At 51.6% G+C, this 20994-nt stretch overlaps 1 protein-coding gene across 2 annotated transcripts in view; it reads left to right on the forward strand.

Annotated features, from left to right (window-relative positions):
- Window positions 1–20994, forward strand: part of OSBPL5 (oxysterol binding protein like 5) — a 153243-nt gene that overhangs the window by 32064 nt on the left and 100185 nt on the right. The window contains exon 1 of one of the 2 annotated variants that reach the window (XM_078148188.1): window positions 8927–9017. The exons of the other annotated variant lie outside the window; for it this stretch is intronic. The gene's annotated coding sequence lies outside the window, so the exon portion shown is untranslated. Of the gene's footprint in view, window positions 1–8926; window positions 9018–20994 lie in introns of those variants that run through there. 2 annotated transcript variants of the gene reach the window in all.

Genomic DNA, 20994 nt, shown 5'->3' on the forward strand with positions numbered 1-20994 from the left:
AACTTAATTCTGTGTTGGTCAAATACAAAATGAGAGAGACTGGAGAAGTTTCAGTAGGCTACAATTCTCTAAGACTCTGAGCCGTAAAACAGGTGCTGATCTGCATTGACAAAGGGAGTTTCTACACTGGGATTTCCCAATACCCATGAAGTCACAGGGCTAGTCCAAAAATAAATAAATAAAAGCTCCAGATGAGTCAACCAGGTGATACTGAAGGCAAGAAAGTAAATGCAATCCAGAGTGGCAGGCATCCCAGCACTAAGGATATCACACTTCTGTTGTCCTCTGCCTTGGTCAGGAGACAACTGGAGAATAAGTTCTGTGATGGGTGCTACATGATAAGAAGAACACCCAGAAGAGAAGGGCAGTCAGGATTGGGCAGTGACCTGACCCTGTACTCAATAGGCCAGTGACACACTCTGTGTGTCATCTTAAAAAGTGTCCTGATGAAGTCGGAAGATCCTCATCACCAGGCTGGGTGCCTTGGAAAACCACCCTCAGCCACCATCTCCAGAGTTTCATAGGGGCTGCTATCTGTATAGCGAGTGGGGGAGAGTACGCATGTTAAGGAAATTGCATACCTTCTGTTATGTAGAAGTTACTAAGGTAGGATCCCTCCTGGAGCTACTTCCCCAACACCAACTTACATCGGAAGTCCAAGTCCCCAGGGAACAACTGAATGTAACTTTTAGGACTCTAATAACAACCTTGAGGGGGCAGCTAGGTGGCACAGTGGATAGAGCACAATACCTCATCTTCTTGAGTTCAAACCTGGTATCAGATACTTAATAGCTGTGTGACCCTGGGCAAGTCACTTCACCCTGTTTGCCTCAGTACCTGATCTGTTTTAAAAAAAAAAAAAGTTGGAGAAGGAAATGGCAAACCACTCCAGTATCCTTGCCAAGAAAACCCCAAATGGAGTCTTGAAAAGTCAGACACAACTGGACAGCAACAACAATAATCTTGAGGGCTGAATTTCTAGCACTGTTGTTCATGAGCCCCCACCGGTGTGCTTCCTCTTAACAACCTGCTTTTTAGCAAAGACATTGATGAAAACAGCTTAGCAAGAACAGTGGTTACAAAAACATCCCTCCAAATATTTCTGGGGCATACTTGCCCACAAATACATATAGCATCCAAGGGGAGAGTGGCCAAAGACTTAAAATACAAAGGTTGTGAGGCATCCTTACAGAGAACACATGTGATAAAAGGAGAACTCCCAACTTCTGGTTACTGAAAGTCCTATTCTCTTTTTGTAAAGTTGTCATGGAGTTTTTATTAGGTGAATCTCTTTGTTGGGTTGTGAGGGTTAGAGGTTTTAAAGAGTCTATAGCCCATACATTTCTCTTCTGTGATGGGCCATGTTCCCTAAAGCTACCCTTCTTTGGGTGGTGTCACTACTGGCTGGGAGAGTAGTCTCCTGCTGGTTCCATATCTCCAGTAACATAGTGGGGTGCCGAGAGATTCCCTCAGTAGGGCTTGACTCCAAAACTAGAACACTTCCAACACTAGACTGGTTTGCCACTGGATTTGCTGCTGTTTTTAAACCTAGGCCCAAAGGTGTAGCACTTACCTAGTCACATGATATTTCAGGTGTGGAGCCATGTGCCTTCATCCTATGGTCAAAGAAGGACGATCCTTCCAAATTTATTAAAGACTTAGTTTATACTTGTGAGTAATTGATCCAATTGTGATGTCCATGCCTTCTGTGATTATTTTCATTTATTTTCAAAGAAAACAGAAATAGAAGAGTAGAATGTAAACCCACCAAAAATGGCAATGATGGTCCTTTCTACTACCCCTTCCCAGCCACTTTCAGAACCCAATTTTTTTTAAGTATGGCCCAGGCATAGAGCCTTTTCACTCCTGACTAAAGTGGCAAGATGGAGGCACTGAGGATGTGCCCATTTCAAGGTGGGATGAGATGTCCCTGTGAAATCCTTGGAGGAGTGGAGAGAGACATCTTTGACCTGATGGGGCTGAGTCAGTCACAAGTTTATCTAGCTGATGCCAAGGGGCAAAGTGACCCAGGAAAGAGGATCCCCAAGAGATCCCACTCACTTCTCCATTTTTCCCTTCTTCATCCTTCCCTCCTTCTGCCCTTCCTTTTCCTCCTTCTTCCAAGGATTGTGTATTTCAGAGCATGAGACAATGAACCACGGGGAAGGAGTCATCACTTAGAGGCAATCCCTCCCTCCTAAGCAAATTCCCCTTCTTGCTCACCTTTTAAAAAGCAGCAATGTGTGGGTGGACTTTCCCATAAAGAGAAATGACTGGGCCCTGTGCTAAGACAATCCTCTTCGAAGAGGGAACAGAGAATCTCTTAAGATGGGGGTTAGAAGTGAGCCCAGACGCATCTGGCCCAAACCTGTACTTGACTAAAACTCCCCTCGACCACAATTGGTCATTCAGCCTCCTCTTGAAGATCTCCAGGGAGGGGGAAGCCTGTTCTAATCTGGGACAGTTCCATTGTTAGGTTTTCCTGACATTGAGAAATAATTTGCTTCTCTGGGATTTCCACTCACTGTTTCTAATTCTCTTCTCTGGGGCCAAGCAGAACAAAGCTAATCCATCTTTCATGTGACCCTCAAATACTTCTTCATAACCTCTTTAGATTTTGAGTTGGAAGGAATATTAGAGATCACCAAGTCTGGCAACTTCATTTCACAGAAGAGGAAGCTGAGATCCACCTAAGTTAAGTGACTTTCTCAAGGTCACACAGTTGAGTAACAAAGGTGGGAGTTACATCTAGCCCTTTCCATTGCTTGACTCTGTCTCCTGGACATCGACTGTGTCCCCCCCGCCCCCGTCCAAGTCTTCTCCAGAACAAGCCTCCCCAGAAGCAGCTGCCATGGCTAGGACGGCTTGGTCTCCAGCCCTCTTAGCCCTGCCCAGCCCTGGAAGCTCTTCAGTCCATCAGTGTTTTTCCCAAAATGTGGAGAGCTGCACATTAATCCCCATTCAATTTCATCCTGTGAAATCTGGCCCACAATTCTATGCTATCAAGATTTTTTAGGAGACTGATTCTGTCATCCAAGGCTTTAAGTCTGCTGCTTGCAGTTGTATCATCTGCCAGTTTGATGACATCTTCTGTGGATTCATAGAAATCAAGGATACAAGGGGGACTGGCCCAGGGTCAAGCTGGTCCTGTAACCATGAAGGTTCTGCCTCCTGCCAGTGACAACTCTGGGTCTGGCCATTCAATGAGTCGCTAATCCGCATGATCATATTATAACCTGTGCCAGCCCACCTCTCTGTCTTCTGCACCAATGGCAAGCGAAGCAAGGAGAGTCTGAAAGATGAATCATTCAGGACATCTCAGCTCCTCCTTGCTCACTGCCCATGGAACCTGGACCAGGTCACTTAACATCTTGGCCTTAGTTTCCCCATCAGTAAGGGTTGATTCAATTCAACCAACATTTCTTCAGGCTGTGCTGGGGATATGAAGACCAGGGTGACAGGCAATAGCTCTGACCTCCCCAGGGTGCTGTAAGAAAACCTGGAAAGTGCTTGGCAAAGCCCAAAGCCCCATATCCACATGAACCATGATTAGCAACAGAGCAGGTGTCCGGGCTGGGAGCAGGGGTAAATTTATTAGAGGTTAATAATTAGGCCTTTGTGCAGGCACTTGTCAATCCGGTCACACCTCACTGAGGATGACTGAGGCCTGAAGGATGCTTGGATTGGGGCCAACTACTGTAGCTCAGAGCTGAACCCCAGCCTTTATAAAGGGAACAGAGAGATCTTCGGGGGGGACAGAGAGGTCCCCTGAGGGTTGAGTACGGCCAGAGGCCTGAAAGCACTATCAGGTGGTACACCCTCCCACCCCCAACCCAGAAATCATCTCCACTCTGCCTCCATCTTCTCCCCAGAGGTGCTGGTGTGACAAAGGGGTCACCTAGGTGGCTCACTGGACCTGGAATCAGGAAGACCTGAGTTCAAATCTGGCCTCAGCTACTTCTAGCTGTGTGACCCTAGGCAAGTCACTTAGCCTCTATTTGCCTCAGTTCTTTATCTGTAAAATGGGGGTGATAACAGCACCTAGCTCCCAGGGCTGGGGTGAGGATCCAATGACGTAATAAGTAAAGCACTCCCCACAACACCTGGCACGTAAAGAGGGCTCTACAAAAGTTATCACTGGGGCAGCTGGGGGGTGCAGTGGATAGAGCACTGGCCCTGAAAAGTCAGGAGGACCTGAGTTCAAATCCGGCCTCAGACCAAACATTTGACGCTTACTAGCTGTGTGACCCTGGGCAAGTCACTTAACCCCAATTGCCAAAAAAAAAAAAAGTTCCTATTGCTGTTAACCCCTGACCTCAGATAAATCCCAAACAAAGAATTCCTCCTTATAACCTCTGAGATTATCCAGGTTGATTCACCTGGCCACACCCTTTATTCCAGGGAAGAGGGAATGAAAAGCTCAACTTGTGTATCCTGAGGGCTTGTCCCCTTGCTTACAAGTGCCAGTGTGATGTGGTGGCTGGGGTCTGAGGGCCTGGGTTCCAATTCTGTCTCTGGTGCAAATCACAATTCCCAGGGCCTCATCTCCATCCCTGGGCTGCAGTTGGAGGCCCATGATCTTAGGCAGTTCCAATCATTAGGAAGTTTTTCCTGACATAAAGAAAAAAAAACCACCACCTGCTACTCTTGGCCCCTCCCCACCCCAGCCCAGGCCTGTTCTGGGTCCTTCCCTCAGGTACCAAGCAGAACCAAGCCAAGCCCACAACACCCACTTCCTTCTCCAGACTCACTCTGCCCAGTTCCCAGCACAGCAACTCAGGCCTTTCTCAGGCTCTCTCAGCTCTTCCCGTTCTCCTCCAAAGTTACTTTGCATTTTGCATTTGGTTGGTAAATAGTCTGTGTTTGCTTTCTATGTATTTGTATCTCCTTATCTAGGTGCCTGTACTGTTTTCTTTCTTTTCCCCTGCAAGCTTCTGCAGGGCAGGGGGGCAAGTCTCATTTTTTGGTTTCTGCATCCCCTCTGAGCCTGGCATTGAGCCTGGCCCGTGGTAAACACTTAATAAACATTTGCTGAATTGGACTGAATTAAGCACATGAGATGTGGGGTTGTCATAACATGCAGCTACCACATTCAATTTATTTTCTTTCAGAGGACAACCCTCAGTCCCAGAGAGGGGACCATACTTGCTAAGTCATTGTAGCCAAGCAATAGAGCAGACTTCTAATCCAGGTTCTGGGCCTCCAGATTGAGCCTTCTTTCCCCAAATTGATGTTTGGTAGAGCCCCAGACATTTAGAGCAAAGGTGGGGAACCTGCAGCCTCCAGGCCACATGTGCCCTTCTAGGTCCTCGGGTGTGGCCCTTTGAGTCCAAACTTCCCAGAGCAAATCCCCTTAATAAAAGCATTTGTTCTGTAAAACTTGGACGCAGTCAAAGGGGGCTGCACCTGAAGACCTAGAGGGCCACATGTGGCCTCAAGGCCACAGGTTCCCTACCCCTGATTTAGGGCATACAGTCTTCATGCCCGATGACCCTCCCTTGGGAACACCTGGTGCTCAGTGAGTCTGGCAAACTAGTGAGAGTTTCCTCAGGAACTCTCCCACCCTCTCCTCTGGCTCTAAGCTGCCATTTCCCCAGAACAGATGGGACCCAGTGTTCCCCACCCTTCCCCTCTCTTTCTTTGGAAATGTTTCTTCCTTTCTTTGCCCCAGGAGGTCTGAAGCTTTGGGGGAATACTCAGCCTTGTTTGTCTCCCTCGCTTCTCCAGAGTTGTCCCAGCAACCCTGCAACTAATGAGCCTTTTTTTTTTCCTGACACAAAATGCTCCAGCAAGCTTGGGCTGGGATTCAGAGTTGCTGGGAAGCCCTGCACCCACAGCCCAGCATTGCCTGACTTCTTGCTGGAACAATAGCCTGATTCCAGCCATGGCTCTGAGCATTTTCTCTAACCGTTTCTGCATCAGAAGGCGTCGAAAGGTGAAAAATGAACTAGAGAATGTTGTTAGGGAAGGAAGGCCCTGGGAGAGCACCCAGTCCAGCCCCTGCTACAGATCTTCACCAACACACATGAGGAAGCTAAGACTCAGACTAGGGGTGGGGGGGAAGCCTTGCAGCAACATGATCCAGGCATCCAGGCCTGGCGGCCAATAATCGTTCAGGTAAAGGACAGCTCCTCTACACAGGGCAATTGGGTTACTTGATAATTCCCTCTTTGCCGGGGTGCTCACAGCCTTCTGTGAAGAGAGAGTAAACATTTAAGTGAAGAGATTACTTTGGGGAGGAAAAGTGAGAGCTGAGTGAGGAGTGGAGTGGAAATCGCCCTTAAATAAGAGGCAGAAGACTTGTCTTAGCTGGGACCCTGCCTAACTCTGAGGCATTGGGCAGGCTACTAGGCCTTGCTGACCATGGTTCCCCATCTGATGAATAAGCAAGGCTGATCCTACCTTCTTTGCCTATTTCCCAGGGTTGCCTGGACCATGGGTGTACCTATTCAAACATCTATTTTCTAGAGCCATTCTAGTAGTGTCCAAAATGGGAGGGTCTCATCCCCTTGGAAGGTTTCTAAGCAAAGACCCTAGATAACCACTTGCCAGGGCTGCTGTGGAGGGGACATCTGTTCAGGTAGGGATTGGGCTCGATGGCCTCTGAGGTTTGGACTCTAGTAATCAGGGATTCTTAGGGAAAAAATGCTGCTTCTGACTATGTTTTGTGATGACCCTACAGTTTTGCTTTTATTGCTTGGGGGTTGGGGGGAGAAGCTTCACAAAATGCCCTAGTCCCATCCACTAACATGCCTGGTAGATTGGCTAGAGATGTTTGAACTTGTCAGGGTCCTCTGCTAGGGAGTGTTTGACAGCTGATTGGGCTGCTGTCCAGCAGGAGCAGCCCAGCAGTGCCAGGGGTGCCCAGGATCCAGCTGAGGAAGATTGGGGAGGTCTCCCATCTTCCAGAGAGCAGGTTGGCCTGGCTGCTGCAGTCCCAGCAGGAGGTGGGCATGACTGATGGCATCTCCTTTTATGGGAGTGAAGATGAGACAGGACCTTTGGCAAAGGGCAAGTGGGAAGAAGGCAGATTTGCCTCTTGTTGCTGGAAAGGCAGGGAGCAAGCTGGTCTTGATATATGGCTGAGAAATGGGCTGTTAACCCACACACATACACACACAAAAGATAGCGAGAGAGATAGCAAGGAACTTCCTCAGTGGTATAGAAGGGCAAAAGGCACAAATGGAGGGGCTACTGAGAAAAGCATATACAAGAGACATGCACCTGTGTGTAGCATGTATGTGTGTATGGGGATGAAGAGAATCATTACCAAAATTTCATTCTAGAGACAGGGCTATACATCCAAGCTGGGGGGCAGGGATAGGTGGGCTCAGTGTTTGGGGAAGCCCAGAGAGTGTCTCAGGAAGCAGAGTTCTCTTGAGGGGAGCTGGCTTGGACTAAAGGCTCCTTGAATAAGGTTAGGATTTGTGGGACCAAGAAACTTCAGTTTCTCCAGCCCTTCTAAATGGGAAAGAAGGTGGTATCTGAGAACCAGGGAGAGAAAGCCCATCAGGGTCCTAACAAGGACTGGTAAAAAGGTGACTGGTCTACACATTGTTAAGAAATCTAATCAAAAGAGCTTTAAACTGAAAGGGATGAGGGAGGGAGAAAATATATTTGCCTCTGGAAGGTCCAGGACACTTTATTTAAATAGAAAAGTATGGGTTTAAAAAAAAAAGGTGGCATGCTTGCGTAATAGTAAACTCCACTTATGACATCCAAGGGCCAGATATAAGGTAGCACAGTGGAGACCATCTGGGTAAAAATCAATTGAGTCAGGGGCAGAATTGATGTTATCATTATGCTTGAAAGGATTCCAGAGCCTAGTCTAAGCTGGATGGAGGGGGACGGGAGACTGGTCTTGCTCATCGAATGTACAGACGACATAAGGGGGAAGGGGTAGGTAACATGTAGAATGCTAATGTCAGCAATCTTGACAAAGCAGAACATTTGGGACAAATCTGAGAAAATGAAATGGAATAGGGATAAATAGAAAATCTTAAACCCAGGTTAAAAAAAATACAACTTCCCAAGTACAAGATGAAAGAAGACATGGCTAGACCGCAGGCGTCTGAAAAAGATCTGGGAGATTAAGTGGACTTGGAGGATCAAAGGGACTCCCCCAGCTCGATCCGGCCCCAGCAAAGCTCTCTGATCAGATCAATCCTCCGGAACGTGTCGGTGCCCACTGTGTGTTAGGCGCTGTTCTAGGTGCTGGAGGCCCACACACCTGCGGCAGGCCCTGCTCCCGAGGAGTTTGCTTTCTAGGGGGATGGAGTTGGACTGGATGTGAGGGAAACTGCTCACGAGGAGAGCTGTCTGCAAGTGGCCAGGCTGCCCTGGGAGGTCATGGGCTCCCCCTTACTGGAGAGTTACAGGCCAAAAAAGCTCCGAAGCCCGGGTCAAGGGATGTGGGGTGCTTGTTCAGGTAAAGACGTTTGAGCAAATGTCCTTCCACCTAACTTGGAGAGTCTAAAGCGAGAGGATAGAGAAGGACAGAGAGACGGAGACAGAGAAACACAGAGAGACAGAGAGAGAGGGAAGGAGGGAGGTGAAAGAAGGAGAAACAGCAGAAGCTGGGGGGGCAGGGCAGAGCAGTGGACCGACCCTCCTTCCGACCCTCCTCCCCAGCCTGCTGTGGCTTCAATCTGCCCCACCTCCACCCCGGACCCACCCCCCGCCTGTGCCCCTCCTCCTCCCACTGGAAACTGGGTCATACAAATCAGGCCGCTCCGCGCTGGTAAATCCGGGCCAGGTTTTGGCTACGCCGCTTCCCCCACCACCCCGCCCCTCTCCGTCCCTCCACCTCCTTCCCCCTCCCCCACCTCTCCCTCCTCCCTCTAGCTAACGTGGTTGGATAAGTCTTCTGGTATTTCCTGCAGCAGGCGCGCTCCGACAGCCAGCTGGGCAGCATTGGGGCCGGCCCCAGCCCCAGCTCGGGTCCTGGCCTCAGCCCGTACGGCCCCCGATCGTCCGGACCCTGACCCCTGGCCCCTGGGCCCGGCTGTGCTGCAGGGGTAAGGAGGCTGCGGCGGCTGGGTACTGGGACAGGGGGCTTTCGCGGCGGGGGAAGGGGCAGCAGAGGAGGGGATACTGGCCGGCCAGGCCGGGGACCCCCGCCAGACCCCCATCCAGGGCGAGAGAGAAAGATCTGCACTGAACTCTGGGGGCCCCCCCAACACACATACATTACAGACACCCCGCGCCGCGGAGCTGGAGGAAGCGGGGCGGGGCAGCGCGGGTCCGAGAAGGGGCTGTAGACCTTGCGCCGGAGACCTCGCAGCCCCAAAACACTCATCCACGCACCCGGAGTCCCGGTCTCCGTCGGGGATCTGTAGCGCCGGACCCCACGAGATGTGGGGGTCTGCCTGCGTTTGGCCCTTGCAGCGCCCCTGGGGCTGGCAGCCGTGGCTGCCAGTGGCGGGTATGGGTGGGTGGCCCGCGGCGCTTCTCTGGCCTTGGCACTTTCGTCTCCGTAGCCTGATGTATCTGTTCAGCTCAGTCCTTGCAGGTCTGCGGTATTCTCCTTTAAAATCCAAATCCAAGGGCGCCTTCTCTCCCCGCATTCGTGTGCTCTCCGGAGGGAAGGGGCTGGGCCCTTGAAACCTCAGCCACCTGGCTTGGGGACAGACAAGGTTGGGGGGGGCAGGAGAAGGAAGGGCGGGGGCCAGTTACCGTGCCCTGAAAAAGAGAAAAGTGGAGGTCTCACATCCTTGTGGTGGCACACCCAAGGCTTGGGCCCCTTGTGGGAAGGGGCTTTCTGGGGAGGGCTAGCCTTGCCCCTCTGTGCCCTCCCCCCCCCCCCCCCCCCCCCGCCTGCTGGATGTGAGCCTAAGGAGTGTCTGTCCCCACCACCCGGCAATAGCAGCAGAGACTGAGCCCCTGAAAACCCGTGAGATCCCTGCCCCAAAGTGGGGAGCAGGACTGCACTACATGACCTCTGTGGTCTATTCCAGTTCCCTTTCTGGAGTCTTGGGCTGCCTTTTGGACATGGGCACAAACAGAGCTCCAGGGGCATCCCTGCGCCAGCTGCCTAGGATCAAAAAACCTGGCCCCTTTGTTGAGCTGTGAACAAGAAAGGGAGTCATTATGGGTGGAAAACTGGGGGGGGGGGGAGAGCACTGGTTCCTTCCCACCCACTCCCCCACTTTCTCGTGTTTTCCTGAATCTGACAGGGTTTTCAGAGGAGCATCAGCAGGGCTCTATGATAGGTGGCCCCCAGCTCTGTGCCTGTTAGCCTCAGGTGGGTTTGGAGGCCCTGTGCCATCCCCAGGAGCTTGAGCCTGGTCCCCGTATGGTTCTACAGCTCCCGTTGTCTATCTAAGATTGCATGGGACAGACAGTGTGTGTGTGTGTGTGTGTGTGTGTGTGTGTTAGCGCCCGTGTGTGTGCTCCTAAGCCAGGGAATGCCAGGCCAGGTGCTTGGGTTTGCTTTCCTTTTGCCTTGCCGAGCCAGCCGTAGTGTGGATGTGTGCCCCAGCCAGCCCAGAGAGTTGGATCTGGGGGCATTTCATCCTAGGCTTCCATGTTTAGCCAGCACAATGTGAACAGAATGAGAGATATGGTCTGACTTATCTCCAAACAATTTGCAATTCAATTTGACAAACATTTATTAAGTGTGGGCTCTGGGCAGGGCCCTGGTCTAGACAACAAAGAGAGACCAACTCTTAGGCCTTGTCCTACGCCAGACCCCGCAGGGAAGGGAACCCCCACCCCCTTCCTGTCAGATGCCCACTTGGGGCTTGGCCCTCATGCATGTTGCTTCCATGAAACGCACACTGAGTGCCTGGCTCACCTTGGGAGCGAAGCTTTTCCTGACTAATGAGATACCTCCTTTCCTCCTCAGTTGTAATTCCCCCCTGCTGAGGAGGCTGAGTATCAGTTTCTGTCCTGAAATGCTGGCATCCCAGATGTTTACTAAGCTGCTTCGATATTCATCTGACCCAATGCCCGTTTGGTAGGGGGCTGCTGTCCCTGAAAGCCTCTCCTTCCAAGACTGTCCTGGGCTTTAGTGAGGAAGCAGAGCCCAGAGCTGTTTTAGGAAGTGTTCTTCTGGCATGGCTTGGTAGAGAGACCTGATGACAAATTCATCCCAGATGTTTGCTGGCTGTGTGACCAAGCCTCAGTGTTCCTGTCTGTAAATTGGGGAGGACAACAGCAGCACCTACCTCACAAGGTTGTTGCGAAAGATCCAAAGAGGTGTTGTGTGGAAAGTGCTCTACAAACCTTCAAGGGCTGTTTTATGCACCTGCTGTATACCAGACACTGTGCTATGCTGGGCGAATGACAGTCTTTTCCCTCAGCGTACTTCTGCGCTGCTGGGAAATGGGTGGCTGGCGGGTTCTTAGGTAAATAGAGAATACGTGCAGCAGAGATGTAAACAGAGAATATACAACATGATTTAGGGGAGGAAACTGATCCATGGCTGGGTGGGAAAGGCCTTTGGAATGAAGTCCAGGAAAGAGTCTGGGGGGATGCCCACCCTTGCAGGGAGGTCAGGGGTATCAGGGGACCAAGAAGGATCAAAGGATCAGTGAAAGGGCAGAAAGGACTGGGACCACATGCCTCAGATGGCACCTCAAGGGGGCTGCTGTTCAGGGAGGGGGCATGGGTGAGGCTGGAGCACTGTCTGAAGTTAGGTAGAGGCCTGAAACTCCACGAGTCACCTGCCATTGCCGGCAGCAGAGACACGAAGGGAGAGGCTTGGGGATGTAGTTCGTGGGAGTAGAGCTTGGGGGAGTCCAGGGGCCTCCAGAAGAATGTCAGCCCTGGAAGGGACATAAGGGGGAGGATGGGAGCTGGCAGTGCCCTTGGGGAATGGACACCAGCCTTCTCTTTTACAGAGCTGGAAACTGAGGCCCAGAGAGTGGAAGGGACTGACTCTCCCAGAATCACAGATGGTAAACTGAGTGAGCCCCCATACCCAGTAGGTGCTCGTTGCCTTGCTCCTGAAGTGTTTTTTATGAAAGGACCTTTCTCACCATGACAAGCATGCTTCAGTCATTGTCCTCCTGTCCTCTGAGGCCATCCCACAGGCCTCATATTCTCCCATATGACTTACCAAGCCATGCCCATCCCCCCCCAGACTGGACGTCTGCAGGGCTGCACTGGACCACATGACCTGGACCAGAAGCGGGGCCTGTCCTGAAGGATTTATAACTTGGAAGGAAAACTTCCCTCCAGGCCCTGGGGCTCCCTCAGGCCACAAACCCTCATGAAGCCCATCCTAGGCACAGACTCTTTCTCCTGACTGGGGAGCCTGGCACAAAAGCCTCCTTGACCCCTGCCCTCATGGAGCTCCCAATCTAGGAGGAGAGAAAAAGGAGAGAAAAATAGGAAGATGTCACTGTAGGGCAGGGTTATGGAAGACCAGTGTGGCCTGGACTAAGGAGCTGGTGGGATGAGAGGTGGGGAAACTGAGAAGTGCCGAGGGCCGCCTTCTGGAAAATGGAGATAATAAAAAACCCGGGACCCCTCCTCCCAGGGCCTGCCCAAACTCCTAAAGAAATGAGCATTTGTGTCTTGTTTGGGGGAAGACTGAGCAGGACGGGAATCTCTGCCCAGCCTCACCCACCTGGAGGCCAGGCCAGGCCTCGAGGAAAGGTCAAAAAGAGGATTGTGGGAGCTGGGAAAGGAGACAAGAGAGCTCAATGGAAAGATGAAAGTTGTGTCTCCTGCTATGATAGGAGTGTGCAGGTGGAGAACATCCCTCGGTGTTGGAGCTGCCCTGGCCTCTCGCCTGCAGGCTTTCTCCTGGGGTGAAACCTGTTCCCTTTGCACAGCATCCCATCAAGCGATGCCCCAGAACGAGCCCCTGTCCCGGCCCTCTAGGCTCCTTCACAGCCTGGCTTTGCCCAGGCCGACCCCCCTTCCCACCCCGGGTCACTCCCCATCGGCAGGTAGGACCCACCCCTCACTCCCCACTTCTTGTCTGCTCTGTGGTCCCTGTCATTCCTGCCGGCAGAATCAGCATATATGGCCCGCTGGACAGCCGGTGCTCTCAGATATGCTAAGTGTGGCACAGAGGTTGTGTCCCTGAGAACATCAGCTTTCAGGAACAGAACATGGGTTGTTTCTGCCTCTGCAGCCCGGGTCTCCTGGCTTAACAAGTGCCTGTCAAGTTGGAGCAAACATTGATTAATCACTCCCTGTTTGCTAGCCGCAGTGGTGGTTGCCAGCTATGGTCTCTGAAGGACTAAACGGTGAAAAAACGATGATGTTCAGTTGTGTACAACTCTCCATGGGCCCATTTGGGGTCTTCTGGGCAGAGATACTGGAGTGGTTTGACATTTCCCTCTCCAGCTCATTTTACAGATGAGGAAACTGAGGCAAATAGGGTGAAGTGACTTGCCCATGGTCCCACAGCTAGTGTGAATAACGATAATGATGATGATGATAGCCACCATTTCTGTAGGGCTTGCTAAGTGCCCAGCACTGTGCTAAGTGCTTTAGAATCATTATCTCCTTTAATCCTCACAACCACCTTGCCTTGTCAGGGTTGGGAAGGAAACTGAAGCAAAACAGAGAGAAGTGACTTGCCCAGGGCCACGGAGCTAGTGAAATGTCTGAAGCTGGATTTGAACTCGGCTCTTGCTGACCCCAGGGCCAGCACTTTATCTGCTGTGCTGGTTCCTTGGTTTAAAACCAGAGGAACATCTTCCCTCTAAACCATGCTGGTCTGCCCTGGCAAGAAGAAGGAACCAGATGGCCCACAGGCTCTTCCCCCTGTCCTCCTCCTTCACATGTACAATGTATAGGAAGGAGGACAGTGAAGTCATCTAGGGAGAGTTTCTCACACTTGCTCCCACCCACCGGAAGAGACGCCTCCAGGATCAGGGCTGGTCATACATAACAGAGTAGGAGGTTGCCAATATGGCATGCTTCAAAAATATCTCCCCTGGATTTTAAAAATTCACAGATATTTTTAAGTATCTGTAGCACTTGCGGCTGTGAGATGCAGTGCCAGGCTTCACAGCTCACTTCAACCTGGACAAACCATCTCATCAAAGTAAGCCAGCATTGGAGACGGACCACAAGAGAGTGAGGGATGGCAGAAGCCCCTGATCCCTCATTTTACCACTGGGGAAGGGAAGATCATTTCACTTACTGGCTGAGTCTCAGGGCTGGAAGAAATCTCATCTAATCTGTGCCTGAAAAAGAACCCCCTGCCCTCATCACTTTCTGTGACAAAGGGCTCTGCCAGCCCCCTCCTGAAGACCCCCCAGGGGAAGCCCATTTCTCCAGCCTCCCGTTCCACTTTTGGACAGCTCTCTCCCCCCGCCGCAGATGGTTTCACCCAGAACACCTTGTCGGAAGGGGCCAATCAGAACCAGGCTGAGCTCTGTCCCATATGACAGCCCTTGGACACCATGATCACAGTGTTTCTCCTTGGGCCCTCTAGTCCAGGCTCCACAGACCCAACTGATGGGGCATCATCACCTGGAGGCCCTTCTCTAGCCCAGTAACCTCTGGACACTCCAGCTCATCCTCAGGGTCCATCCTAAACCTCGGCACCCAGAACAGAACACAGTCATCCCAGTAGGATTTGACCAGGGGATGATATCACCTGTTCATGCCTGATCTTCCCTCCTTGGCTTCCTTCAGCCCCAGCTCATAACTCCTCAGGGCTGTCCTGTCACACTGCTGACCCAGACTAAACCTACCATCTACCACAGGCAAGGGTGCCCAGCGACTGACCAAGCCCAGATCTCCTGATGGGTTCCTTCAGGGCCAAACAGTTCTACAGAAATCACGTCAGATGCCTGCAATGGACCACTGCAGCTCCATTCCTTTGAGGTTAAAGCACTGACCCCCACCCCCAAGCTCCTCGGTTAAGGGCAAATATACCAAAGCTCTAAAACCATACTGTGTATCAGATGCTAAGCAGCTAGTGGGCAGGAGTCAGAGAAACCTGAGTTCAAATCTGACCTCAGACACTTACTAGTGCTGGCTGTGTGACCCTGGGTACTCTGCTGCCTCAGTTTCCTCAGTTGTAAAATGGGGACAGAACAGTACCTCCCTCCCAGAGTTGTTGTGAGGATACATGAGATCATATTTGTAAAGCACTTGCCTGGCACACAGTAGGCACTTCATAAATGCTTCCTTCCTTCCTTCACCAATTGGATTCAAAGCCCCCACAACCCTCCAGCTCTGACTCTAGGCCCTCTGCCTCCAGGTCGTAGTGGGAGAACACATCCAGCCGCATTCTGAGTTCTCAGTGCTAAGAGTCAGCCGGACTTCTGGGGCCCCTTGAGCAACTGGAGGCCCGAAGAGGTTTTCTGTCCACCCTCTTCCTGACTTTGCTAAGCAAACCCTGTGGCTTTGGTTCTTGTGTGCGTCATGGGGCCCAAGGCATGACTCACCCAGCCCTGGGCGGGGACGGAGGCAGGGCTGCTGGGGGTGAGGGAGCGGCTCCTGGCGCTGGTCCTCTCCAGCCTGGGAGTCCGAGGCTTCCATGGGGGAGGCGCTGCTGGCTTTTCTCTCAGGTGCCATCTGGGTAGGAATGAAAAGCTCTGGCCCCGGCCTCCTCAGGCTGTCCTCAGAAGGCTATTGTTGGTGTTAGTCCCCCCTTCTCAAAGAGGACCGTGACTTCAGGGACACACAAGTGAATTGGATGAAGTGAAGGAGGGCCTCGCTTTCTCCTCTGCTGCCATCTGGGTCCAGCGGCCAGATATAGACTGATGTGTGGCCCCAGGGGAGCTGGAGCTGGTGCTTTGCTGCAGTCTTGGGTTGGGAGGGAGGAAGGCAGGCTGGGGATGCTAAGGATGTTGAGGAATCTCGATGAAAAAGGAGGTTCCTTCTGATAAGAAGGGTGAGGAGGTGGGCAGGATTTCTATTTCATCTGCCACGTCTCCCTCTTGCAGATATTCTGAACCACAGACCTGACCTCTGGTCCATGGTAGCCGCACCTCTCCACCTTTGCCCAGTGGGTGCATTCATCCAGGCCAGCCACGTGCAGGGGGCAGGAGAGGGCCACGCCACCTGGCAATCCCCTGGGAGGCGGCATCCAAAGCCTGGATGACCGCAGTCCTGGAAAGGGTAGATAGAACTTGGAATTCCTGAGAAAGGAATCCCTTCTGCAGGGAGCTTGGGATTCAGAGGAGCCTGGTGATGGGCTCTTCTGCAAAGTGGCAATCTTTTCCATGGATCTGACTTAAAGGGGAGCAGTCTGGCCCTGTGGGCTGGGGAGGTCACATCTGCATTGATGTAGGGATTCCGATTCCATTTGAGGCAGGCAGGAAGAGGGCAAGGTAAGGGAGGGGTGGGAGTGTGACAGAGTTGTTCAATGTCCTCCTTGAACTTTTATCTACTACAAACTATTGCTTGGCCTTGAGGGGAGGGAAGAGGGAGCCATAAGCCCTGCCATAGTGGAAACTGCCCAATTTGGAGGAAGAGACAAGGGTTCATGTTGTGGCTCTGCCACTTCCTGTCTGTATGACTGGTTAAGTGACTTCTCTCTGGGCCTCAGTTTCCCCCTCTGAAATATGAGGAGCCCACACTAGACACCAAGGTGCCTCTCAACCCTAAACTATGAAGTGAAGGACATAGAATCCCATGGAATGAGTTGAAAGGACCCTCAGAGGCCCCAGCTCCTCCACAGTAATTCCTCCCATGATGTCCCATTAAATGGCCAAGTCAGCCCTGTCTTGTAGCAGTAACTCCTTCCTCTCCCTCCCCAACCCCAGGCCAAGATGGTAGCCCTGGACCGGTCATCAGGGCCAAAGTGGTATTTACCTCTAGGCCTGGGCCTAGTCAAGAGACATGGGCACCAATCTGGACTTGACTGTCCCAGAACCAGAAGCTCTGGAGGCTTAGGCCCACAGAAAGGCCTACTGAAGTCAGATAGAGAGAATCGGACTTAGGATGCCCCAATGTCATTGACTGTCAGCTCAGTAAGTGGTGTTCCAAGACTTGGCCGTGTGCCAGGAACATAGCAGGTGCATAATCAATGTTTGTAGACTTATTGACCAAGTCCCATTAAAGGCACACAGGTTTTCAGAGAGGGTGAGGAGTCACTCACTCACTCATTCAGTCCAGGTAAATCCATAAGGCTGCTGTGTACTGAGGAGGGCAGGGCCTTGGGGAATCTGAGTCCCTGGAGCAGGTCCTCCCAAAAGGTAATGCAAATACTTCAGAAGCCAGAGACCAGGACTCTGAGTCAGGATGCCACTTAGGGATGCCCTCGGTGCAGGCCTTAGAGTGCTGGGGGTGGGGATGAGAAGCAGGGGGAAGTGACTCAGTCTCCCCAAAATAAACTCCATCGGTGCTCCGCCCTCCCCCGAGATGCAGCCCTCAGCCCTGGCCTGTTCCCCGCCGCCCCTTCTGCCTCCCGGGCAGCTTTCCAGGGTCAGTTTTTCCAAAGACAGCTCAAGAGTGAGCTTACATAGCACAAGGGATGCCCAGGGCTCACTTCTGATTGGGGAACCCCTGCCCCTGTGACAGCCCAAGCCAACCCTAACCAACCACTGCCCGGTCCCTGGGCCAGTTAATCCTCCGATTTAGAACAGTCCTGGGGCTGAGCCCGCTCCGAGGGTGAGGGTCCAATGGGCAGGGCTTGTCCAGCCCAAGAGCAAGGCATCCGGCCCACCTGTCAGCCATCCAATCAGCTGCCCTGGGCCAGGGAAGGACAAACCCCTCCCCTCCAGGCACAGTCTTCCCTGGTAGGAATAGAAATCTCCTGAGGGAAGGGTCTGATTCACTTTTGTGTCTGTATCCTCGGGGCTTAGCCCCACACCTGATGCTTTCCTCTGTTTTCCTTCACTCACTCCCTCACTCAGTCCAGGTAAATCCATAAGGCTGCTGTGTGTTGAGGAGAGCAGGGTCTTCGGGAGTCTGACCATGAGGCTCTGCAGTTCTCTGGGCCCTGGTGGTTGTGATGATGGCTCCTGGCTGGAGCAGGGGGCGGGCCGGGAGGCTTCACAGAGGGACAGACTGTTCAAGCCTGTGTCGTTGAAAATGTAGTGGTCCAATTGGCCCTTGGACTGATTCCCTGGGAATCCAAACTCCTTAAAGGCCACCACTGGAAGCCCTCCTACCACCTCCTCATCACCCATTACTCCCTTCTATCCCACTAGACTGGCCTGGCACTGTCACAGTTGTGAGGGCCCTTAAGACAGAGAACATGTGATGTTGGACCTGAGAACAGTGAGTGTTGGAGCTGAGAGGGGCCTTAGCACAGGGGATGTCAGGTCTGGGAGGAGCCTTAACACAGGGGATGTCAGACCGGGGAAGGGCATTAACTTCTCTTCCCCGTTAAGTCATAAATTGGGAGCAAGAGCAGATGTTTCCACCCTTCGAGGGTCTTTCCTGCTGCAGACTCTGACAGGAGACCTCGATCTACTTGGCTCTAGGGAAAACAGAAGGAAGTGATGGTGTCTGAAGCCAGAAATTCTAAACTAAGGTCTGAAGTATCTGAAGCCAGAAGTTCTAGACTCAGGTCTCAGCTCTAAGATCTTGGATTCTAGACTCCAAAAAGCTAAAGGGATCTCAGAGGTCATCTAGTAGATGCCTCTCACTCTGCCAATGAGGAAACAGTGACTGGCCAAGGGTCACACTAATGACAAGTGGCAAAGCCCCTTTTAAACCCAGGTCCTCTGACTTCCAACCCAAGGCTCTTTCCTTCACAGCAAGATTTCTTCCTGCTCCCTGGGCAACCTTTAGCAGGGTACTTAGGTCTCTGGGTCTCAGTTTTCCCATCTGGAAAATGAATAGCTTGTTTTAGATGACTCAAGTTTTCATCTCATTCAATCCAATTCAAAATGTATCTATTAAGCACCTACTATGTGTCGGGAATTGGATATACAAAGACCAAAAAAAAGGGCGGAGTTTACAGTTCTGCTGGGAGCTGTGACCTTAGTGTAAACAAGTAAATATGAGGTGATTGGAGGTGAGAGAGAACATCTGATTCTCCAGTCAGGCATGGCCTCAACTTAGAGGATGAGGAGGATTCTGATATTGAAGATGAAGAGTACATTCACTCTAGGCCTGTGCAAATACCCAGCGGCTGGAGATGGGACATCATATCATTTGGCTGGGCAGGAATCTAAAGAGGGGAGTGGGTCACATGGCCTGGGGAGGAGGACTTGAGCCTCCCTAGCACCAGCAGGTCTGTGGAGCCAAGGGAACCAAAAGGCACAAAGCTTTAGGGCCGCCTCTGGCCCTGAGGAGCCTGAGTTTGAAGAAGGGGGCCAGCTGGGTTCTTCCAAATCCTTATTTTATAGGTGAGATGACTAAGGCACAGGGAAGTTCCATGGGTAACCTGCTGTTCCTCTTCTCCTCAGGGTCCTCTTCTAGAAAATGAGGGAATTTAACAGGGAGGGGGGAAACCTCACAATAATCTAGAAAAAAACAGACAATGAAATGTACTGCCTTCAGGGTGGAGAGGTGGGAATATTGAATACTGAGGCACTGAATACTGCATACATCGTCTGAGCAAGGGTTTGTTTTTATTTTCTGTTACAAGGAAGGTTTCAATTGTGGGGGAGGGGGGCGGACAGGGGCAAGGGGTACTATGCCTAGAAGTGGATGTGGAATATAGAGAGCTGAAAGTATCAATAAAGCATATAATAATAATAATAATAATGGAGGGAATCAGGCCAGACCATGCCAACGCCCCTCCCACCTCTGTCATTTAATTATCCCAACCCAGTCTCATGCCTGGGCACCACATGATAACTGTGGGGAACCAGGAATAGAAGCACTGATTTCTTAACTCTCCAGCCCCACATCCAAGAGATTAGATAAGCCCAGGTCTCTCTCCTCTCCCCTCTTCTCTCTCTCTTCTCCACTCTTCTCTCAATCCCCTTTGTCATGTTTCTCCCTCGATACCTTCTGTTTCCTCATTCTCTCCTCTCTCCTCACACACTTTTCCTGAATTTCACTGAACTTGGTCCTTCCCTCTGTTAATAGACCCCTTGCATTTCATCTTGTGAAGGGCCGTTCTTCTGCAGCTGGAGTCCAACCGGGTCAAAGTTCTTTGGAATGTCTAGAAAATCACTTTCCAAAGCCTGCCTTGGCCATAGGGGAAGCATCCCTTTTGGCTTTGCATCATCACCCTCAGGCAGCTGTCGAAGACACAGTGGGCTGGTTGTCTTGACTGGTACATAGTAGGTCTTTAAGAAACGCTAGTAGAATGTATGTATGTATATATATATATATATATATATATTTGCGAGGCAATGGGGCGAAGTGACTTTCCCTGAGTCACACAGCTAGTGAGTGTCAAGTGTCTGAGGCCACATTTGAACTCAGGTCTTCCTGAATCCAGGGCCGATGTTCTATCCACTGCACCATCTAGCTGCCCCCCCCCGCCTTTTTTTTTTTTTTTGAGAAGCCGGACAAAATAAACTCGGCCCCAGACTATTTTTCTTTCCCTTCCCCCCTCCCATCCCACTCTGTTTCTCATCTTTCCTCTATCCCCAAGGAGATCAGAAAGGTCAGCACCACTCAAAGCTAAGATCCTGCTGCCTGTTCTGGGCAGGTGGACTTTAAGGATGGTGCCGAGAAAGGTCAGCAAAAGAGAGAGGAGCTGCCTCCTCCTGAACGAAAACAGCTGCGTTTCCAAGTACCCGGCAAACCTGAACTCACTCTCTTCCTCCTCATCTTTACTCTTAAAGTGAAAGTTCTGTCCGCGGGTGGAAAGTGTAGGCGGAAGTGAATGAGCAGAAAATCCAGGAGCCTAATCCTGTCACCGAGCTGAAGAGGGGCGAGGAGAAGAGGGAGGGCCGAGGGGAGGGCGGTAACCGCCCCGAGCTCCGTCCTTGCACCTGGGCTGGGGAAGTGCTCTGTAGGGAGCCAGCAATCATTGGCAGACACTGACATTCTAATATACCAGAGGACAAAGAGGCGGGTGGACGCATGTGAATGCAAAGTTTCTTTTTTCCACTTACGTTAACTTCCCTCCGGGAATCCGAAGGACCCTATCCTCGGATCCCCTTTGTTCTCTTTTAACGTTTCGCTGATGCCTTGGTGTTTCCTTTTCTCCCACTTCTCTGC

Source organism: Phascolarctos cinereus, unplaced genomic scaffold (assembly GCF_003287225.1).
Source record: "Phascolarctos cinereus isolate Bilbo 61053 unplaced genomic scaffold, phaCin_HiC Scaffold_9;HRSCAF=440, whole genome shotgun sequence".
In the NCBI taxonomy this organism is placed as follows: Eukaryota; Metazoa; Chordata; class Mammalia; order Diprotodontia; family Phascolarctidae; genus Phascolarctos; species Phascolarctos cinereus.